This window comes from Equus quagga, chromosome 8, assembly GCF_021613505.1.
Source record: "Equus quagga isolate Etosha38 chromosome 8, UCLA_HA_Equagga_1.0, whole genome shotgun sequence".
In the NCBI taxonomy this organism is placed as follows: domain Eukaryota; kingdom Metazoa; phylum Chordata; class Mammalia; order Perissodactyla; family Equidae; genus Equus; species Equus quagga.
Genome location: NC_060274.1, coordinates 40,249,153 through 40,271,826, shown reverse-complemented (window position 1 = coordinate 40,271,826; position 22,674 = coordinate 40,249,153). Strand labels below are relative to the sequence as shown.

At 38.0% G+C, this 22,674-nt stretch overlaps 1 protein-coding gene across 8 annotated transcripts in view; it reads left to right on the top strand.

Moving 5' to 3' along the window:
• Nucleotides 1–22,674, top strand: part of LOC124244249 (cytochrome c oxidase assembly factor 1 homolog) — a 91,430-nt gene that overhangs the window by 16,593 nt on the left and 52,163 nt on the right. The window contains exon 1 of one of the 8 annotated variants that reach the window (XM_046670718.1): nt 5,247–5,320. The exons of the other annotated variants lie outside the window; for them this stretch is intronic. The gene's annotated coding sequence lies outside the window, so the exon portion shown is untranslated. Of the gene's footprint in view, nt 1–5,246; nt 5,321–22,674 lie in introns of those variants that run through there. 8 annotated transcript variants of the gene reach the window in all.

Here is a 22,674-nt window from a genome sequence, read left to right as displayed (position 1 = left end):
TCTTATGAAAGGTACAGAATAACTTGTGATTTGGGAAATTCCGGTTTCTTGTTCCCAAATCTCAATTATTAATGTCTGTCTGGAATTTGGAAATAACATTGGGAAATATAATCATTACCATACTGAAAAGAGAAGAATACATGATTTTCCACATACTGAATCTGAGAGCAGAGTTACCTCACCCCTACCCCCGTCCCCCATTTCTCCTCTAGGTTCACCTAATGCTCGTAGCCAGATATGAGGTTGAAGTATTAGTGTCAGGGCTTTCTGAGTAGCCCTAGAGAAAAAATCTGACACGGGTTTCCTTGAAGATCTAGGTCATAAGCCCCACCCACAAGTTCAGGATAAACATTTTAGTCCCCTACTGTTAATCATAAGCAAACACCCTAGTATTACTAGTTATTTGAGGAAAGCCTCTTACGTTGAAGGTGGGAGATGGGAACTAAAACAAATAAACAGAGAAAAGCCACTTGGATGAGACTTTGCAAAGAGAAAAAAACTACCAACAATTCTCTGCCCCCAATTATTAATATATTAAGAGAGACAAGCGATGAGGGTGAAATAAAAACCGTATGCTATAAAGACATAATTAGAAAACAAAAAAAGAATTTAAAACATGATGGTAGAAATGAAACCTTAGGAGGATTGTAAGGGGAAATTGCCCAGAAAGTAGAGCAAAAAGACACGTAGAAAATAAAAGAGAGAACACTTAGCAGACTCTTCTGGAATTTAAGTGTCCATATGATTAAGTTCCAGATAGAGTGGCCCGCCCTGTGGCCAAGTGGTTAAGTTTGTGTACTCCTCTTTGGCGGCCTGGGGTTCACTGGTTCAGATCCTGGGCACGGACCTACACACCGCTCATCAAGCCATGCTGTGGAGGCATCCCACATAGAAGAACTAGAATGACTTACAACTGGGATATACAACTGTGTTCTCGGGCTTTGGGGAGAAAAAAAAGAGGAAGATTGGCAACAGATGTTAACTCAGGGCCAGTCTTCCTCAAAAAAAAAAAAAGTTCCAGATAGAGAAAAAAGGGGGACATGAAAAGGAGAAAATAATAAATAACTCAAGAAAGTGACCCGTAATTGAAGGTTAGACTTTTCAGATTGAAGGTACCCACTGAGAGCCCAACCTAGTAGATGAAAATGTACCTGTGCTAAGGCACATCATTAGGAAATTTCAAAATAATGGGAAGCAAAGAGATGAGTCTAGGGTGCAAAAAACAGGTCACGTATATAGAATCAGGAATCAAAATGGCTTTGGATTTCTCTGCAGCAACCTGGAAATGAGAAAACAGTGGAGCAGTGCCTTCAAAATTCTGAGGGAAAATGATTTTGAACTTTGAAGTACAGTCATGCACCGCATAATGACATTTTGGTCAACCACATATACGACCGACCACATATACGACAGTGGTCCTGTAAGATTATAATGGAGCTGAAAAATTCTTATCACCCACTGACATTGTGGCTGTTGTAATGGCATAGCCCAGTGCATTACTTATGTGTTTGTGGTGATGCTGATGTGGACAAACCTACTGCTCTGCCAGTCGCGTGAAAGTATAGCACATACAATTATGCATAGCGCATAATACTTGATAGCGATAAATGACTGTTACTGTTTTATGTATTTACTATACTGTTTATTGTTATTTTAGAGTGTACTCTTTCCACTTATAAAAACAAGTTGATTGTGAAACAGTATGCTATGTTGCACTAGCAGCAGCCTCATGCATCTCACATTAACCGCATCTTTAGATCGCATCATTTTCTCCTGTGCTTGATTTACTCTCATGTTGTTTTGTTCATCTTGGCCCCTGAGAATACAAAATCCACTGCTAACGTCACCAGTAAGAGGCCACATCAAGTGATTGACATGGAAGCAAAATTAAAAGTGATGAAGGACTGCAAAGGTAAAAAGTCAGTGATAGTTATTGCTCGCCAGTCAGGGGTGTCCCACTCCATCATAGTTACGATCTTGACGAACGAGAGCCAAAGGATGGAAGCTGTTAAAGGATCTGCTTCATTAAAGACAATGAGACTCACAAAAAAATTCAAGAAAGGCCTATATCAGACATGAAGAAACTTCTAATGACCTGGATTGAGGGCTAGACACAGAAACATGTCCTTCTCAGCACCATGACGCTCACAGCCAAAGCAAAAAGTTTGTTTGCGATGTTGAAAGAAAAGGCTGGTTGAGTTTACTGCTAGCTCTGAGTGATTTAAATGATTCAAAAATTGTTATTCATTACATAACGTGAAAGTGAGTGGTGAGTCTGAGTGCTGATGTGAAGGCAGCTGAAGGATTTTTGGAAACTCTAGGTAAGCTGATTGTGGAGGAAAATTACTTGCCGGGGCAAATATTTAATATGAATTAAACCTTCCTGTTCTGGAAACAAATGCCTGAAAGGACTTTTATCCATAAGGAGGCAAGTCAATGCCAGGTTTTAAAGCTTTTAAGGACAGGATAAAAGTCTTGCTTGGGGGCAGTATTGCAGGCTACAAATTGAAACTCTTTGTGATCTGGCACAATGAGAATCCTAGGGCCTTCACGAATGTCAGTAAGCATGCATTGCCTGTGAACTACAGGAGCAATAAGAGGTCATGGATGACCTAGTTCGTCTTCCAAGACACCCTCCTGAATAGCTCTGCCAGTGAAATGGAGAAGTACTGTTTGGATACTAACATACCTCTCAAGACTTTGCTTATTGTTGATAATGCTCTGGACATCCTCCTTATTTTGGTGATCTTCATCCCAATATCAAAGTCATGTTTCTCCCTCCAAACACAACCTCTTTGATCCAGCCAGTGGATCAAGGAGTTATAGCAGATTTTAAGGCCTAATGCCTGAGGAGGACCTTTGCGCAGGCTGTTGCTGCAAATGAGGAAGACGCTGAGAAGACACTGATGCAATTCTGGAAGGATTACAACATCTCTGACTGCATCAAGAACTTTACTTGGGTTTGGGGTGATGTCACCAAGGAGTGTAGGAATGGCACCTGGAAGAAGACATGCAAGAGCTTCGTCCCTGACAGCAAGGATGAAAAGGTTGCAAAAATCAACAAGCCTGTGGTTGAGATGGCAAATAACTGTAACCTGGTTGTGGGTACGGATGACACCGAGGAGCTCCCAGAGGTGGTTCCTGAGGAATTGACTAATGAGGAGTTGTTGGAACTAGAAGAGGAACCCATGGCTGAAGAAGCAGCAAGAGCAAAAGGAACTGCAGGAGAAGAAAAAGAACCCCCAAGGAAGTTCACAGTTGAAGAGTTTAGCAGAAGCTTTTGCAGACCTCAGCGAGCTCCTTAAAAAGTTTGAAAACATGGATCCCAATATTGAAAGGTTTTCATTAATAGAGAGGAACGTTTATGGTGCTCTATCTGCTTACAAGCAAATCTATGATAAAAAAAAAAAAATAAACCAAGGAAACCACCACGGACATATTTCTGAAGAGAGTAATACCTCCTCAAGAAGAGCCTCAGGCAGGCCCTTCAGGACGCATTCCAGAAGAAGCATTGTTATCATAGAAGATGACGGCTCCATGTGTGTCATTGCCCTTGAAGACTTTCCAATGAGACAAGATGTGGAGATAGAGGACAGTGACATTGATGATCCTGATGACTGAGGTCAAGGCTGATGTGTGTGTTTGTGTCTGAGTTTCTAACAAAAAAGTTTAAAATAAAAAATTTTAAAAATAGAAAAAAGTTTATGGGATAAGCATATAAAGTAAAAATATTTTTGTACAGCTATACATGTTGTTTGTGTTTTAAGCTAAGTGTTACTACAAAAGAGTCAAAAAGTTAAAAAGTTTATAAAGTAAAAAAGTTACAGTAAGCTAAGGTTAATTTATTATTGAAGAAATAAAATATTCTTTAATAAATTAACTGTAGCCTAAGTGTCCAGTGTTTGTAACGTCTATAGTAGTGTCCAGTGTTTGTAACGTCTATAGTAGTGTCCAGTGTTTGTAACGTCTACGGTAGTGTCCAGTGTTTGTAACGTCTACGGTAGTGTCCAGTGTTTGTAATGTCTATGGTAGTGTCCAGTGTTTGTAACGTCTATAGTAGTGTCCAGTGTTTGTACCGTCTATGGTAGTGTCCAGTGTTTGTAACGTCTATGGTAGTGTCCAGTGTTTGTAATGTCTATGGTAGTGTCCAGTGTTTGTAACGTCTATGGTAGTGTCCAGTGTTTGTAACGTCTATGGTAGTGTCCAGTGTTTGTACCGTCTATAGTAGTGTCCAGTGTTTGTACCGTCTATGGTAGTGTCCAGTGTTTGTAACGTCTATGGTAGTGTCCAGTGTTTGTAACGTCTATGGTAGTGTCCAGTGTTTGTAACGTCTACAGTAGTGTCCAGGAAAGGCCTTGGCCTTCATGTTCACTCACCACTCAGTCACTGACTCACCCAGAGCAACTTGCGGTCCTGCAAGCTTGATTCTTGGTAAGTGCCCTATATAGGTGTACCCTTTTTGATCTTTTATACCCTATCTTTACCTTTTCTATGTTTAGTTATGTCTAGATACCCAATACTTACCAGGGTGTTACAGTTTCTTACAGTATTCAGTACAGTAACATGCTGTACAGGTGTGTAGCTTAGGAGCAATAAACTATACCATATAGACTAGGTGGGTAATAGGCTATACCATCTGGGCTTGTGTGAGTACACTGTGATGTTCACACAGTGATGAAGTCACCTACTAGTGCATTTCTCAGAATGTATCCCATTGTTAAGCAATGCATGACTGTATGTACTCCGCCAAATTATGGCCAGTTGGAATAAAGCTATTGTCAGACAGGCAGTGTCTCAAAATAGTTACCTCCCTTGTCCCCTTCATTAAAAATTATTGGAGGATGAGGAACACCAAATCGAGAGTAAACTAAGAAAAAGGACGACTTGGGATATAGGAAACAAGAGATTCAACAAAGAAGGGAGATGAGCGGAATCCCCAGAATGATGACTAGGCGATTGCAAGGTGCCAGCTGTGTGTTATATGTAGAGGTCATCCACTCTAGTTTGGAGGGCTGTGAATCAAGACAGAAATGTTAAGACAGTAATTACCAAGATGCTTGCTGTCACTGGTAGACCTTTTAAACCCGAGCACAGAATTCCCTGGTGAGCTTGACCCAGGTTTGTCTGTTCTTAGCTTGTTTTGACCATGTGCTACAGAAGTTCTTGCTCTCCCCTCATGCCCTGCCGCCCGGCTCAGCTGAGGATGCTTGTTTCTCTCAGATGTATTTGCTTTGACCTACTCCTAGGTCCTGGTGGATAGCCGTGGTGAGCTTAGAAACAATGATGCGCAGGAGCCTGCTCTCTCGCCTGTGTTCTTGCTGTAAGTTCAATACTAACCTACACTACCCTGGTAGAAGCCTTGACTGAGCTTGACCTTTGTGTTTTTCAGGATTCATTTCTTTGCCTGCTAACTTTTCCAGAGAGGAATTCTGTTAACTTTTTGGACAACTGAAACTGGACAGTGATGCAGAGACTGTTCAGTTTATCTTTCCCTATCCTTCTTTACTTACCTTCGTTTTTAAGGACACCGTGCTCTTGTGTATCTGGGTTTATGATTTCTCATCAGGTTTTGAAAACTGAAAATACATTGTTCAGAGGAATATGTATTCGTATGTATTAGGGGTAAAACTAATCAGAAAAGCAAGGGAATGATTAACAGAGAATCGGGATAATGGTTCCCTTCGGGGAGGGAAGGAGGTGGGATCAGGGGGCTTCTAAAGTCTTGTTGAAGATCTTTTTAAAACAGGGCAGTGGATCTATGGGGGTTTGTTGAATTAATTTCTCTTCATATGCATGTATATTTCGTATATTCTTATATGGTTGAAGCACATCAAAATATCTTTTTATTGAGATATGATTGACATAATATTGTTACTTTAATTTATTTATTTTTATGTTACTTTTAGGTGCACAACATAATGATTCAATATTTATATATATTTTGAAATGATTACCACAGTAAGTCTAGTTACAACTGTCGCCATACGTAAATTTTTTTTCTTATGAGAACTTTTTATTTTTAATTTATATATATTCCTGGTTTTTTTTTAAAGATTTTATTTTTTTCCTTTTTACTTCCCAAAGCCCCCCAGTACATAGTTGTATATTCTTCGTTGTGGGTCCTTCTAGTTGTGGCATGTGGGACGCTGCCTCAGCATGGTCTGATGAGTAGTGCCATGTCCGTGCCCAGGATTCGAACCAACGAAACACTGGGCTGCCTGCAGCAGAGCACACGAACTTAACCACTCGGCCACGGGGCCAGCCCCTTGTTATGAGAACTTTTAACTCTCTTAGCAACTTTCAAACATGCAGTACCGTATTGCTAACTGTAGTCCCCATGCTGTACATTACATCCCCATGACTTATTTATTTTATAACTGGAATTTTGTATCTTTGGACCCCCTTCACCTATTCCACCCCCACCCTCTGCCCCTGGCAACCAGCAATTTGTTCTCTCTGTCTATGAGCTCAGGTTTCTTTTTTCAGATTCCCTATGTAAATGAGATCATATGATATTTGTCTTTTTCTGACTTATTTCATTTAGCACATTGCCCTCAAGGTCCATCCATGTTACCACAAATGGCAAGATTTCCTTCTTTTTTATGGTTGAATAATATTCCCTTGTATATATACACCACCTTTTCTCTATGCATTTGTTCATTGATGGACATTTAGGTTGTTTCCATATCTTGGCTTTGGTAAATAATGCTGCACTGAACATAGTGGTGCATGTATCTTTTCAAGTTAGTGTTTTTGTTATCATTTAATAAATACCCAGAAGTGGAATTACTGGATCATATGGTAGTCTATTTTACCACCTATGTTTTTTTCTAGGAACTTTATGATTTCAGATCTTACTTTGAAGTGTGTAATCCATTTTGGTTCATTTTTGTGTATGGTGTAGGATAGTGGTTTGGTTTCGTTCTTTTGTATTTAACTCTCTGATTTCCCAGCACCATTTATTGAAGAGACTATCCTGTCACCATAGTATATTCTTGCCTCCCTTGCTGTAAATTAATTGACTGTATATGCATGGGTTTATTTGTGGGCTGTCTATTCAGTTCCACTGATGTCTTTGTCTGTTTTTATGCAATACCATACTGTTTTGATTACTATAGCTTTGTAATATGATTTGAAATCAGGGAGCATGATGCCTCCAACTTTGTTCTTCTTTCTCAAAATTGCTTGCCTATTTGGGGTCTTGTGTGGTTCCATACGAATTTTTGGCTTGTTTGTTCTAGTTCTATGAAAAATGCCATTAGAATTTTGGTAGGGATTACATTGAATCTGTAGATTGCTTTGGGTAGTATGGCCATTTTAACAATATTAATTATTCCAGTTCATGAGCATGGAATGTCTTTCCATTTATTTGTGTCTTCTTCTGTTTCTTTCATCAATGTCTTATAGTTTTCAGTGTATAGGTATTTTACCTCCTTGGTTAATTTATCCTTAGGTATTTTATTCTTTTTGATGTAATTGTAAATGGGATTTTTTCCTGAATTTTCCTGTCTTTAGTTCCTTATGAGTGTATAGAAACTCAAGAGATTTTTGTATATTGATTTTGTACCCTGTACCTTTACTGAATTAGTTGATTAGTTCTAACAGTTTTTTGGCAGAGTCTTTAGGGTTTTTATATATAAGATCATGTTATCTTCAAATAGTGACAGTTTTACTACTTCCCTTTTTTATTTGAATACATTTATTTCTTTTTTTTTTTTTTGCCTAATTGCTCTGGCTAGAACTTCCAATACTATGTTGAATAAAAGTGGGGAGAGTGAGCATCTTTGTCTTGTTTCTGATCTTCGAGGAAAAGCTTTCAGCATTTCACCATTGACTGTGATGTCAGCTGTGAGCTTGTCATCAATGGCCTTTATTATGTTGAGGTACATTTTCTCTATACCCACTTCATTGAAAGTTTTTCTCATAAATGGATATTGAATTTTGTCAGATGCTTTTTGTGCATCTGTTGAGATGATCATATGATTTTTATCCTTCATTTTGTTAATGTGGTACATCACATTGATTCATTTGCAGAGTTGAACTATTCTTGCATCTCTGGAGTAAATCCCACATGATTCTTTAAATGTATTGTTGAATTCAGTTTGCTAATATTTTGTTGAGGATTTTTCATTTAATTTGCAAAATATAGATAGTGCATCTATAAGGGAAATTGGCCTGTTACTTTCTTTTCTTGTGGCATGCTTGTCTGGTTTTGGTATCTGGGTGATTCTGGCTTGGAATAAAAGGGTTTGGAAGTGGTCTCTCCTCTTCTGTTTTTTGGAAGAATTTGAGAAGAATTGGTATTAATTCTTCTTAAATGTTTTGTAGAATTTACCAGTGAAGCCTTCTGGTCCTGTACTTTCATTTCTTGGGAGTTTTTAAATTATGGATTCAATTTCCTTAGTAGTTATTGGTCTGTTCAGATTTCCTATTTCTTCATGATTCAGTTGGTAGGTTGTATCTTTCTAGGAATTTATCCATTTTTTCTAGGTTGTCCAGTTTGTTGGCATATAATTGTTCATTGTGGTATCTTATGATCCTTTGTATTTCTATGCTATCAATTGTAATGTCTCTTATTTCATTTCTGATTTTGTTTGAGTCCCCTCTCTCTCTCTTTTTTGTTTTTTGATGAGTCTGGCATAAGGTTTATCAATTTTGTTTGTCTTTTCAAAAAATCAGCTCTTAGTTTCATTGATCTTTTATTGTCTTTTTAGTCTCTGTTTGATTTATTTCCACTCTGATCTTTGTTATTTCCTTCATGCTACTAACTGAGCTTCATTTGTTCTTTGTTTTTTTAGTTCCTTGAGGTGTAAAGTTAGGTTGTATATTTGAGATTTTCCCTGTTTCTTAGTGTAAGCGTTTATCACTATGAACTTCTCTCTTAGAACTACTTTTGCTGCAACCCATATGTTTTGGTATGTTGTATTTCCATTTTCGTTTGTCGCAGTTATTTTTTTAATTCTCTTTGATTTCTTCTTTGACCTATAGGTTGTTCAGTAGCATGTTGTTTGTGAATTTTCCAGTTGTCTTCTTGTAATTGATTTCTAGTTTCATAACATAGTGGTTGGAAAAGATGCTGATATGATTTCAATTTTCTTAAAGTTATTAAAACTTGTTTTGTGGGCTAATATTTCTATCCTGGAAAATGTCCCATGTGTACTTGAGTAGAATGTGTATTCTGTTGCTTTTGAATGGAATATTCTGTATATGTCTGTTAACTCCATATGGTCAGTGTGTCATTTAAGTCCAATGTTTCCTTATTGATCTTCTGTCTGGATGATCTGTCCATTGTTGAAAGTGCAATATTAATTATTATTATCATATTGCTGTCTGTTTCTCGCTTTAGGTCTGTTAATGGTTGCTTTATATATTTAGCTGCTGCTATGTTGGGTGCATAAATATCAATGTTATGTCCTCTTGTTGGATTGATCCTTTTATCATTATGTAATGACCTTGTCTCTTATTATAGTCTTTGTCTTAATGCCTATATTGTTTGATTTAAGTATTCCCAGCTACCTCAGCTTTCTTTTGGTTTCCATTTGCATAGAATATCTTTTTCCATCCCTTCACTTTCAGTCTGTATCCTTACATCTGAAGTGAGTCTTTTGTAGGCAGCATATAGATAGGTCTTTTTAAAATCTATTCAGCTGCTCTGTGTCTTTTGATTGGAGAATTTAGTCCATTTACATTTAAAGTAATTATTGATAGGTATGTCATTATTCCCATTTTGTTAATTGTTTTCTGGGTGTTTTGTAGAAACTTTTTAAAAAGTAGATTCCGAGGCCTCACCTTCAGACCCATTGAATCAGAAACTCTCTAAATACTTTCCAGGAATCTGCATTGTAAATTTTACTGTTGGGTAAGAATTATTACTCTGGTTGATCTGTTGTCCTTATTAAGCATGTTGCCCAGTATTACTGATGTGGTCTGAAGAGTACAGATTGAAGTGGGGCCATTTCTTTCCTACATGTAGTTCCTATGCTGTCATGTATATGAGGAAGTTGTTCCCTTCTACCCACTTACACCAAGGTCTATCATAGGGATCCCTTATCTTTTCATGCGCCTGTATTACCTCATTTTAATTTATGTTAGAATATGTTAAAAACCAAATTACAAGATTTCTGCTGTCACTGCAGTGGGGTTGTAAAAAGTGTAGAGTGAGATATTACATGGTCTCTAATGTGTATTAAAGATGTAAACTTTTTTTTAAGTTTAAGGTGCCAAAGTTTTTTTTAAAAGGAAAGAAATAAAAACCCAAACAAACAAACGCAGTATTGTTTTCAAAGGTGACTTTGCTAGGGGCAGTAATGTCAAAAGGCTCCCATGTGACGTACTACATTTGGACACAGTGAAATCCTGACAGCTGCCTGGCTGTTGTTTTCGTGTTACTTGTATATTTCCTGGTGGAAAATCTAGTCTTTCAGGTCAGTTGTGAAACAGATATCACATGGATATTAGCAGTTTGCTGTGGTGGAAAGGGCTTAGCAACTGAATATTTCATTTAAGATCTGATATCCAGTGCTTTCTTTCTCATCCTATTTTTTTTCGTTTGTAATTTGGGGCAGCAATAATACCTGCTCGGTTGGGAAACTTGGGAGAATGAAATGACATAATTTATGTCAAGCAGTTACCACACTGCCTAGAAGAAATATTAGTTCATAAATATTAGTTCTGTGGGCACCCTTTGCTCAAGCCAGACATCTGGAATTGTCCATGAATTTTTTCAGTCCTTCACCTATCAAAAATCTATCCATTTCATCTCCTTAATAGCTCCAGAATGGGAGTGAGGCATGACCCACATTTTATAACAATTGGGCTTTAAGCTGGCAGTAACTAAACCAATCCTTCAGGACATCAAGTTCCCTTGCACTTTTATTAGTAGTAGTTACTATTAGTTTTCTAAAACTCTAAAAGGATTGTTGTGATTTTCACTTCTACTGGCAAAATTGGTATTGTTAGTACCAATTTCATTATAAATTTGCCAGCATTGTCAGAATTAATTATCTTAAAGTTACCCATGATACGTTGAACAGGTATTAAAATAATACCTTTTTTTTTTTAAACATCGGCACCTGAGCTAACAACCATTGCCAATCTTCTTTTTTTTTTTTCTGCTTTATCTCCCCAAACCCCCCTGTACGTAGTTGTATATCTTAGTTGCAGGTCCTTCTAGTTGTGGGATGTGGGACGCCACCTCAATGTGGTCTGACGAGTGGTGCCATGTCCGCGCCCAGGATCCGAACCCTGGGCCGCTGCAGCAGAGCGCTCAAACTTAACCACTCGGCCACGGAGCTGGCCCCTAAAATAATACTTGATTGTTATTGTTACTTGTGGGTCTTTTTACATTTAAGGTTAACATTTTCACATGTGAATTTATAGGCATGCAGGATATTGTAGTGTAAAAAGTGTACGCTTTGCACAAAGACACTCCCAGGTTCAAATCTAGCCTCTATGGTTTTATGACCTTAGGCAAGTTATATACTTTTTCTAGACTTCCTTTATACATTTTTAAAGTAGATTAATAAGATTTGGTTACATACAGGGTTGTCACAATCATTAAAAGAGATAAATTTATATGAAAATGCAAAAGACTAAAAAGAAGAGCCAAGATGCTTTTCAAGTACAGAGTAGAACAATTTGTTTGATCAGATGTCAGGATTTTTAATGAAACTAGATTAATAAAGACCGTGTTGTATTGGTGCAAGGTTGCACAGTATTCTTGGTTCAGTAGATGAATGGAACAGAATAAGGAATGCACAAAAACCACATGCATATGTAGACATGATTTATTGGAAAGGTGGCACGCAGAACAGCAGAAATATGATGTTTCAGTAAGTGGTGCTGAGATGTCATGTATGTTCATATGGAACAAAGTGAATCAAGACCCTGCCACACCACACCCATAATAAATTCCCTGTGGATTGTGGACCTACTTGTGGAAGGCAAAACAATAAATATTTTGGGAGACAGTACAGGAAAATATCTAGGTGAACTTTTATGAAAATTTTTCTTGAATAGGACACAAAAAGCATTAACCAGAAAGGAAAAAAAACGATAAATTGGATTTTATGAAGAGTAAGAACTTCTGTTCATCAAAAATCACCTTCAAGAGAGTGCAAGGCAAGCCATGGAGTAGAAGATATTTGCAGTACTGTGACAAAGGGCTCATGGATAGGATATAGGTGGAACTACAGATCTGTGAGAAAAAGACATCCTAATAGAGAAATGGGTGAGAGACTTGAACAGACAGTTAAACAAAAGGATATCGAAACGTCCAGTAAAAATAAGAAAAGGTGCTCAAAACCACAAGTCTTTAGAAATGCAGATTAAAACCATAATGGCATACAACTACTACACACTCACCAGAACATTAAAATGGATTAACGATAGAGAGTTTGTGGGAATATGGAGCAAAGAAATTCTCATACACTGTTGGTGGAATATATGTTGGTACAAACACTTTGGTAAATTGGTTGGCAGTGTAGAAGCTGAATATATGCATATTCTGTGAACCTGCAGTTCCACTCCCCACAGAAATGGTGTGCATGTGTGCAACCAAGTGGTGTGTGTATGAATGTTTATAGCAGCGTTATTTGTTCTAGCTCCATAATGAGTTGGGGGATTGTGCATCAACAGTATAGTAGGTGAATAAATTGTTGTGTGTTCCTACCTTGGAATACTATACTGTAATGAAAACGAACAAACTGACCTCATACAACAACATGGATGTATCTCAAAAACAGTGTTGAGCAAAAGAACCCACACATAAAAGAATAGTTGCTGTATGATTCCGGTGTTTAGAAGTCGTGATAGTTACCCTTGGAGGGGGAAGGCTTAGTGATTGGGAGGGGACAGGAAGGGACTGCCAGCTACTGGCAGTGCTCCATGGTAGTTACATGGGTGCTTGCTGTGTTATAATTTATTGAGCTGAACATATATGTTTTTGTGCTTTTCTTTGTGTGTTAAACTTCAATAGAAAAATAAGAACCACCCAGCTTTATAACACCCAGTAAATATTCAATACAAGATTTTCTTTCTTACCTCTCCATCTAATTTGTGAGCATTTGTGTATGTCCTTTGATTAATGATTAATTTGGGGCTTGATATTATAAATTTGAACCCCTTAAAGATTAGATAGGGACAGTTTTAGCCAGCACACTTACAGAAAGTAACTTTGTCCTTGAAAATTCAGAGCTCCAGCTTTTGTGTGACCCACAAACAGTATAATTTTTTTGAATATGACAGAGGTGTAATGAGACTCTCTTATGACACATTTGTTGTTTCTTTAAATTTTCATTGTAGAAAAGTCTTAATTGTAAGTAGTTGAAACTGTCACTTTTTTGGGTACTTTTTTCTATTGTTCCAAACCTTATTTTTGACCCAAGAGTTCTGTGGCTTTATAAATGTTACATACGTTCCCTGTTAAATTTAAAAGTTTTTATATATATATTTTTCTAGTTACAAATGGAATATTGTTTTGAAATTTATATGTTCTAATTGTTGAGTATTTACAAGAACATTGTTGGTTTTTATGGGTGTCGTTTACGTCACGCTTGATTAAACTCATCGATTCTATGGTAATGGTTTTGAGTTGTTCCTTTGTATTGTCTTCCGATACAGTCATATCATTTATATCAACCAGTATTAATAATGGAGATTTTTTAAAACTTTAAAAAAAATATCCTGTTGCACATCAGTATTCTTAATACAGTAAATGGTAATTGAAGTCAGCTTTATTTAGTCCTATCTCTCTCCCTTTTTTAAATAAGTAAAATTTCTCTGTATTTTCTCCACTAAATTTAAGTGGCGTTCTTTTCTAGATTATGCATTCACTCCTGAATACCTAGGAAGGCTCATGGAGTAAATCAGGGGCTCAAACCAGAATTGAAACAGGTTCCAGGCCTAAACCAGGAAGGAGGATCACCGGACATCCTCAGAGTGCAGACAGTTTTTGCTTTTGACTCAAAATACTCTAAGCATTCGTGTAAAAGAGGTTTTCTTTTCGGTAATGTAAAAGACAAATTCTTTTCTCTACTTTTATTTGTTACTGAAAGAGTTTTATACTTTATTCTTTAAAAATAATTTAGTAGTAAAGAAGTGTCTTAACTTATGAAAGAGATTCTTTAAAGTAATATATTGCTCTAAGTCTGCATAAACTTGTCGGGTTTTGTAGCTTGCTTTGCTTTGTAGGAATGAAAACAGGTAAGATAGGCAGGATATATCAGCATAGACTCATTAGTGCTGCTGACAGAATGTTATGTTAGTCCATACTATAATTTCTGCGAGGCAAGGGACCCCTTTGAGCCTCCAACGGCCTGAGAAGTTCTTACTTCTTTACAGAGCACCTAGGAGAGAGGTGTGTGTGTTCTGGGTGCAGAGGCCAGCGTTGCTATGGGTTCATTTTCTTAACTCTCTACATTTGTAAACTGTGAAGAATATTTACCATTCCATTTTTTTTTTAATGAAACTGTTGTGATAAAATGCAGTAAGGTCAGTGTGAACATTGAGAATTAAACTATAAATTTAAGGTTTTTTCCCCTCATAAATGTACAGGGATCTTCCTACAGTTTTAGAAAGCTGATCAGGGTTTTTCTACCAGTTTTTTGTCTGTCATGTTACCAGAAATTGTATTTGCAGTCTGAGTCCAGAATGAATTAGAATGTGGGTCTGAAGAAAGTTTCCATGACACAAATCAGGCTGCTTTCAGAGGCTTGCGGTTTTTGTTCTTTTATTATGGGAAATTTCACACATACACAAAATTAAAGAGCATGGGATAACTACACCCACGTATCTATGATCCAAGTTGAACAATTACCTAAAGCTTTAATTTGCATTGATGTTGGAATATTATTATTGATTTGAGGGTTTACATTACTTGTTGTGGTCTATGCTTTTTTCTCCAATTTAAAGAATAAATTTACCATCAGATGATGCTAAATATTTAGAGCCTAATTTGGACAAGATCCATCAGAAATCATGGAGCATCCTGAGTTTGCTGGGGCAGGTTTGCTTTTTGTTTAGTGGAGGACGCTAAAGAGGTAGAAGTTACCCTTAAAGTGCTTACAAAGTGATGTAAGTATACAAATATAGTTAAGTATACTTACATACTTAACATAGATCTACCAGATGAAGAGGTGAAAGGCAGACCAAAAATCTGTCTAAAATGGCCCCTAGTTCTGGCATTTGTATACTGGCATGCGTGGCTTAACAATAGGCATATGTTCTGATAAATGTGTCATTAGGTGATTTTGTCATTATGTGAACATCATAGAGTGTACTAATATGGAACAAAATTTGCCACCCCAAAATGTGTCTCTGTAACATGAAGATTATTTTAGGCTGGTTATTTATTTTTTTTGAGGAAGATTAGCCCTGAGCTAACATCTGCTGCCAATCCTCCTCTCTTTGCTGAGGAAGACTGTCTCTGAGCTAACATCCATGCCCATCTTACTATACTTTCTATGTGGGACATCTACCACAGCATGGCTTGCCAAGCAGCACCGTGTCCACACCTGGGATCTGAACCTGCAAACCCCGGGCTGCCAAAGTAGAACGTGTGCACTTAACCGCTGCGCCACTGGGCCAGCCCCTAGGCTGGTTATTTTTAAGAAACAAAAGACTCAGAAGGGCCAGCCAGGTGGTGTAGTGGTTAAGGTTGCACACTCTGCTTTGGTGGACCAGGGTTCGAGGGTTCAGATCCCAAGTGTGGACCTATACATTGCTCATCAAGCCAGGCTATGGTGGAGACTCACATAGAAAATAGAGGAAGATTGGCACAGATGTTAGCTCAGGGACAATCATCCTCACCCCCCCAAAAAAAAAAGACTCAGAAGGTTTTTCCTGTTACCTTTTCCTTAACTGCCTAAAAGAATTCAGATTCAAAAACTTTTCTCAGGAAGGGAGCTCTCACCTCAGCATACCATGAACTAGGTGGTAGACAAGGAGGAACCTCGAAAAGGCTGTTTGTTGGGCTCCTCTCTGTGTTCTTCTGTTTCTTTGTGCCCAAACACTTGTTTTACAAATGTTTGCTCCTTTTCACCTACCTGTGAATTGCCTTCCTTCCCTTTGAGGCCCCTGACTCTCCCCACCCCCAACATCTTCTTTTGTCTTTAGCTCAGGATGGTTTTTAATGTGAGGGCTTCAGCCATTTTGGCCAGTTACTTGGTTTTCCTGGGTTTCTTCCCTGTATAGGTGTTACTAAACTTTAGCTTTTCTCCTGTTAATCTTCTCATCTCAATTTAATTCTTACATCAGCCAGAAGAACCTAGAAGGGTAGAGGAAAATTTCTTTCTCACCTGCAGTACTTACACAAACCTAGATAGTATAGCTTTCTACATATCTAGCTTATATGGTACTCATCTTATGGGGCCATTGTCGTATATTTGGTCCATTATTGTCCGAAACTTCATTGTGCAGCCCATTACTGTATTTGAAAAGTTAGGCTGACTCTAATCATGCCCCAAGGATTCCCCACCTCCTCCTAATTTCTGTTTCAATATATTTGTCAAATGCCTCTGGCCATAATTTCTAAGATAGATCTCGTTCTGCAATGATAGTGTCTATGATATGCTAATTAGATGTTGGGATGTTAACAACATCCTAAATATGCGTGGTATTACTTGTAAGACATCAATAAACTCTATCTAGGACGTATTGAATCAATTGAAACATTCCCTAACAGAATTGTTTCATATTTCCTTTTTGTGGCTGTGTGACAGTGGTGCTGTCTGTGGTAAACAGAGTCAAGTGGAAATCTAGGCGGTCTTTCTAGACTCGAAACTGTGTTAGGAGCAAATATGAAACACTCTCATGCTAATTAGTACTTAGAGGAAAAAACCTTCACTTTTTTTTTTCTTTACAAATAATAAGTTTACTCTGCAAGTCCCACAGTTCACTTTAAACAGATATAATTAACTCTGTAATTAATAAAGTGAATAAGAACTTTAATTAAATCATAATAACTACCTTGGGTGCAGCCAGAAAGGTGCATGAATTTCTCCTTTCAGGGACCTATGAACTATTCGCCCCTCATTGTTGTATTTCCTGTGAAACTCACCAAGTGAGGGGGTAGATATGACTTTTTTCTGCATTTGATCCTAGTGTATCAGAGTGTAACATTCACCTTTAAGGGTTGTTCTTTTATGAGTATCTCAATTAATGTCTTTACCTCCCACTCCTATAATTGGATGAGAGCAGTCAAGATATAATTGTAGCTCTCCTAACCCACCCTGTTCTGAGTTTTCCCAGGCCCTAGATGTCTCTTCAGTGCTAAAATAAAGACCTGGGGAATTTGAAACTTTCTGGCTGACAATTGCAAGAACGTTTATGCTAACATAAGGTAGACCACTTATGCTGGTCTTTCAAATGTGGTGGTGACTTTCAAATGTGCAGGCGCTTTTCAGAATGGATGTATCAGACCTTATGCAGATGGATCCTTTGTGTGGTGGAAAAGTGTGTGCTTGGTGTGTCCTCCAAGCAATATCTAATTGTAAAGGTTAGTTATTTAATCAGTAACAACTGATAATGGGCTTTTAAAGCACATTGTAGCTTAGATTACTGTCCTTGGAATTAAGTACTCAAGATCATGCGCAAGTATGGCAAGCTACTGATGATTCACACCTCAGAGCCACTAACACAATTTATACAAATCATTAGCCTAATAGAGTTGTTCTCCTGCTAACTGGCTGTCGTCATTTTTGACTCATGGCTGCCTGGTGCATCAACTCTAAACCTTCACTATGGTTGTAAAGCAGGTTTCGCATTGCCTTTTGTCCTGCGATTCTCAGAGGTTCTGTATAAATAATAGTGGGTGGCAAGTATTCAGTGTCTTTACAGTGCAAAGAAACCACGGACTTGAGAGGTGTGTTATTTAACCGGTCAGCTGGCTTTATGCCTCTGCATCTGCGAACTGTGTAGCAGTTTTCAATGTTCAAGATTTTTAAAAACAATCTTATAAAAGTTGGTTGTATTGGTGTCACTGAAATTTAACCTGTCTGATTTATCTATGGGCTAAAATTTGTTTTTCGTGTTGTATGTGATTCCATAACTTTTGTTTTGATCTTGCAAAAGTCAGTCTTCCTGAAGATTATACTTTAGTGTTCTTGGAGTTTCATCCTGCATTAATTTAATTAATAAGTGATTGTAAGGGGAATTTTTCTACTGAGTTCAAGTTACACGGACACTTTCTGGATTGGGTACGAGATCTGAGAAGACAGAAGAGATATCACTGGTCCTGCTGTATGTGGTTCAGAAACTAAATGAAAGAGCAGTTGTCTACTTTTGCATTAGTCATTTTACCAACTGATGATTTCAGCAGCTCACGGGAGTCTTGGGGCCTTTTGCTATGTCTGCTTCAAATTGCATTTCCACTTCACAGCCCTCACCTAGGGCAGTGTATTTATGTGGTAGTGTTTACAGATGATTAATATTTAAATAGAAATGTGCCGCTTAAAGATCTTTTTAAAGAAGGGAAGCTGAGGTGGAATAGTGAGTGGGATGACAGTCAGCCCTCTTCTTCTGGGATTCCAGAATTTTCAGAAAAGCCCTGGCTGTCTTGCCACTCATTTCAATTAGAAGAGGCTTGCCATTGTTATTTATGAGGTTTGGAAAGTGTAACATTTTAATCATCTAAGTTTCTTAGAATGTAATATGCTTGATTAAAATTAAGAATATTTTAAGCGTAAGAAGAATTTAGAGGGGCTGGCCTAGTGGCGCAGTGGTTGAGTTCACACGTTCCGCTTCTGCGGCCCGGGGTTTGCCGGTTTGGATCCCTGGTGCGGACATGGTACTGCTTGGCAAGCCATGCTGTGGTAGGTGTCCCACATATAGAGTAGGGGAGGATGGGCATGGATGTTAGCTCAGGGCCAGTCTTCTTTAGCAAAAAGAGGAAGATTGGCGGCAGATGTTAGCTCAGGGCTAATCTGCTTCAATCAATCAATCAATCAATAAAAATTTAAAAAGTTAAAAATTTTAAAAAAAGAAGAATTTAGAGAATAACATAACAAATACCCATGTATCTGTGATCTACTTCTATCAAATCTTGTTATTTTCTCATACTTGCCAGGCTTTTTCTTTTTTTTAAGAAATAAAACCAAATGGTTACAGTTGTAACACCCTGCCTAATCCTCCCTGAATCTCTTTTTCTCTGTTCTTTCTCAGAAGTAACCACTGTCCTGATACATATTATTATATATAAATGTAGCTGTACACAACATAACTTCATTTTCCATGTTTTCAATAATGTATATACATAGCATCATACTTTAATACATATCATTTTGCAGCTTGCTTTTCATTAATTCAGCATGGTGGTTTTTAGCTGCAGACATGTTGATATTTGCAGGTTGGTCATTCATTTTAGTGTTATATAGCATTCCATTAAATGTATCCATTATAATGGGTACATTTCCTGTTGGTAGGTATTTAGGTTTTTGGTTGGTTTGCTTTAACAAAGAATGTGGCAGTGAGTATTCTTGCTGGGGTCTCTTTGTCTACTTGTGAGAGTTGCTCTAGGCCCTAGAGTCTAGGACATATATGCAGAAGTGCACTTGCTAGGCTGAAGTGTATATGCATCTTCAGCTTTACTAGATATTGCCAGATTGTTCTCTAAAGTATTTGCATTAATTTATACTCCCACCAGTAGTGTAAAAAGTTTCTGTTCCATATTCTGATCATTCTTGGTTTTATCAGGCTTAAATTTTTGGCATATGATTGGTATGTAATGGCTTTTCATATTGCTCTAATTTGCATTTCCCTAATTATTAATGAGCATAAGCACCATTCATTCTTTCAGTGGATGAATTGATACTGCTAAATGACAGGCAAAGTCCCATGTGCTTATGTTCTAGTAATGGGAGATGAGAAATGAATAAACAAGAAAATGCATAGCATTGTCAACCTTAAAAATAAAACAGCCAATTATTTTACCAGCAAAAGGAGTTTATTCAGAAATAGCCAAAGAATTGCCGTTTGGGTTGTGTGTGCTATGGTGGACCATAGGCAAATCCAACAAACAAGGGAGAAGAACGTAATTTTTATAGCGGAAAAAGGAGGAAATTGGAAGAAGTGGTTTTGAACAAACATCCGTTGGAGAAAAGCAAGACTTCAGAGTGGTGATGGTTTCTCATTGGCTGACTTGCTGGCATAGTCACTTTCTGTTTGGGATGCAATATACATTTCTTCCAGTAATTGACAATTCTTTCCTGTTGAGACTTCTTTCTCTGGGGTCTGTAATTGACTATCTTTCCTATAATTGAGCTCAGTGGTACTACATGGGAGCTCCTCCTTCAGGCCTCCTGACTCCATTTTTAAATAGGGTTTCCCTTTATTAATTTTCACAGTATCTTAGATGGCAATAAGTGCTATGAAGAGAGAGAGAGAAGAGAGCAAATACCATGTGGAAAACTGAAGGAAGAACATTCCAGACAGAGGGAATAACAAATGGGAAGGCCCTCACGTGTAACATGTTCACAGAACTACAAGGAGGCCAGGGCAGCTGGAGTAGAGTAAGTAAAAAGGATAGAAGGAAATGAGGTGAGAGAATTAATAGGGAGCCTTATAGACTATTGTAAAGACTTTGTGTTTTACCTTGAGTGTGATGATTACGATGTGTTATTTGAGGGTTTTGAAAAGAGGGGTGACATAATTTCATTTAGGCTTTAACAAGATAACTCTAGTTGCTTTGTTAAGGGGACACTGTAAGAGAGGCTAAAGGAGGAAATAAGGAGACTAATTAAGAGACTGTGGTTATAATCCAGGCAAGAGATGATGGTGATTTAGGCCTGAGTGGAGATGAAGGTGGTGAAGTGTTCACAGTCTGGATGTGTTTTGAAAGTAGTGTCCATGAGATGTGCTGATGTGAAAGAAAAAGTACAAAGACTTTGGTCTGAACAACTGGAAGCCTAGAGTTGCCATTCATTGAAAGGGATCTGTGGGAGAAACAAATTTGAGGAGGAGAAAGAAATCAGGAGTGTGATTTTGAACAAGCAAGTTCTAGATGCCTCCTCAGTATTGAGATTACGATGTTGACCCCGCAGGTAAATACATGAGTCTGCAATACAAAGAGGCTGAACTAGAGGTTTGGATGTCAACATAGAGGAGTGGTTTAAAGCCATGAGACTGGGTGAAGGAATGAGTGTAGAGATAGAAAAGAAGTCTAAGAAGAGCCCTGGGCCAATCCAGTGATTAGAGGTCAGGAGGACAAGGCTTACCAACAAGAGAGACTGAAAACGAGTGCTTAACAAGGAGAAGGAGAACCAGGAGCAAATAGTGTCCTAGAAGCTTAATCTAGAAACTGTTTCAAAGGAGTGGTTGGTGGTATCGAATAAGCTCTGATGGATCAAGTACGATGGGTGCTGAGATTTGACCTTTGGTTTTAGCAATATGGATGCCTTTGAAGACTTTCACAGGAGCATTTCCGTCGAGTAGTGAGGAGACAAAGGCTAGGTTGGTGTTCCCTCAAGAGAGAATGGGGACACAGGAATTGGAGACAGCAAAAATAGATATCTCTTTTGAGGAATTTCTCTCAGAAAGGGAGTAGAGAAATGGGACTGTTGCTGGAATAAGATATGGGATTAAGAGAATTTTTTTCAAAGATAGGAGCTATTATAGTGTGTTTGATGCTGATATGAATAATACAGTAAAGAGGGGAGACTTGCTGGAATGAGCTTGAGTAAAGGAAAGGAGATGGAGGGATTGGTTTTAGTGGGAGCACAGACTGTTCATCCACAGTGGCAAAGGGAAGGCAAGAGGACTTTGGCACAAATACGGGTAAACTGATAGATTCTCATTGCTTTTATTTTCTCAGTGAATTAGGAAGCAAGATCACCTGCTGAGCCTGAGGAGGGGGAAGGAGATACAAAGTGAGAAGAGAGGAGAAAGTGTGACCTACTCATCCAGGAACCTAGAGAAATGGCCTGTGATTACAAGTGTGATTACACTTGCAGTCAGTGGTCATAGGTATATAGTGAGGTCGGTCAGCAGAGTTTTCCTCCAGCCAGATTCACCTGTGCAGATAAGGTAGAGAGTAGGATTGACCTAGGATTTATCTATGATTGGGGTTTGCCTGGTGATAATGATAGAGGAAGAGGGGGCAAGATAGTTGAAGTGGTGTTCAAAAGAGGGGGATTATAATGATGGACCATGGACTCTAAGCTGGGTGAAGGACAGTGAAAAGATCAATGGATTCTAGAACTGGGGATTAAAAATATTGGAGTAAAGATATTTGAGGAGGTGAGTTGAAAAGATAGGGGGTGGCTGGAGAGTGGGATGCTAAAAATTGAGACTGTGGAGGGGTTCAAGTTATTGGTAATAACAAGTTCTAGGGTATGACTGGGAAAGAGTAGCTGTGGTCAAGTGAAGGACTGGATTCTGAGAAGAGAGGAGGATGTCAAGGATCATCTTTGCAGATATTTAAATCATTACACATTTCGTTTCTAGGAATTTATCCATTTCTTCCAGCTTGTCAAATTTGTTGGCATATAATTGTTTATAGTGGTCTCTTCTGACGCTTTGTATTTCTTTGGTATCAGTTGTGATGTGTCCTCTTTCAATTCTGATTTTATTTATTGAGTCCTCTTTTTCTTGGTGAGTGTAGCTAAAGATCTGTCAATTTTGCTTATCTTTTCAAAGAATCAGCTCTTAATTTCATTGATCTCTCCTGTTGTCTTTAGTTTT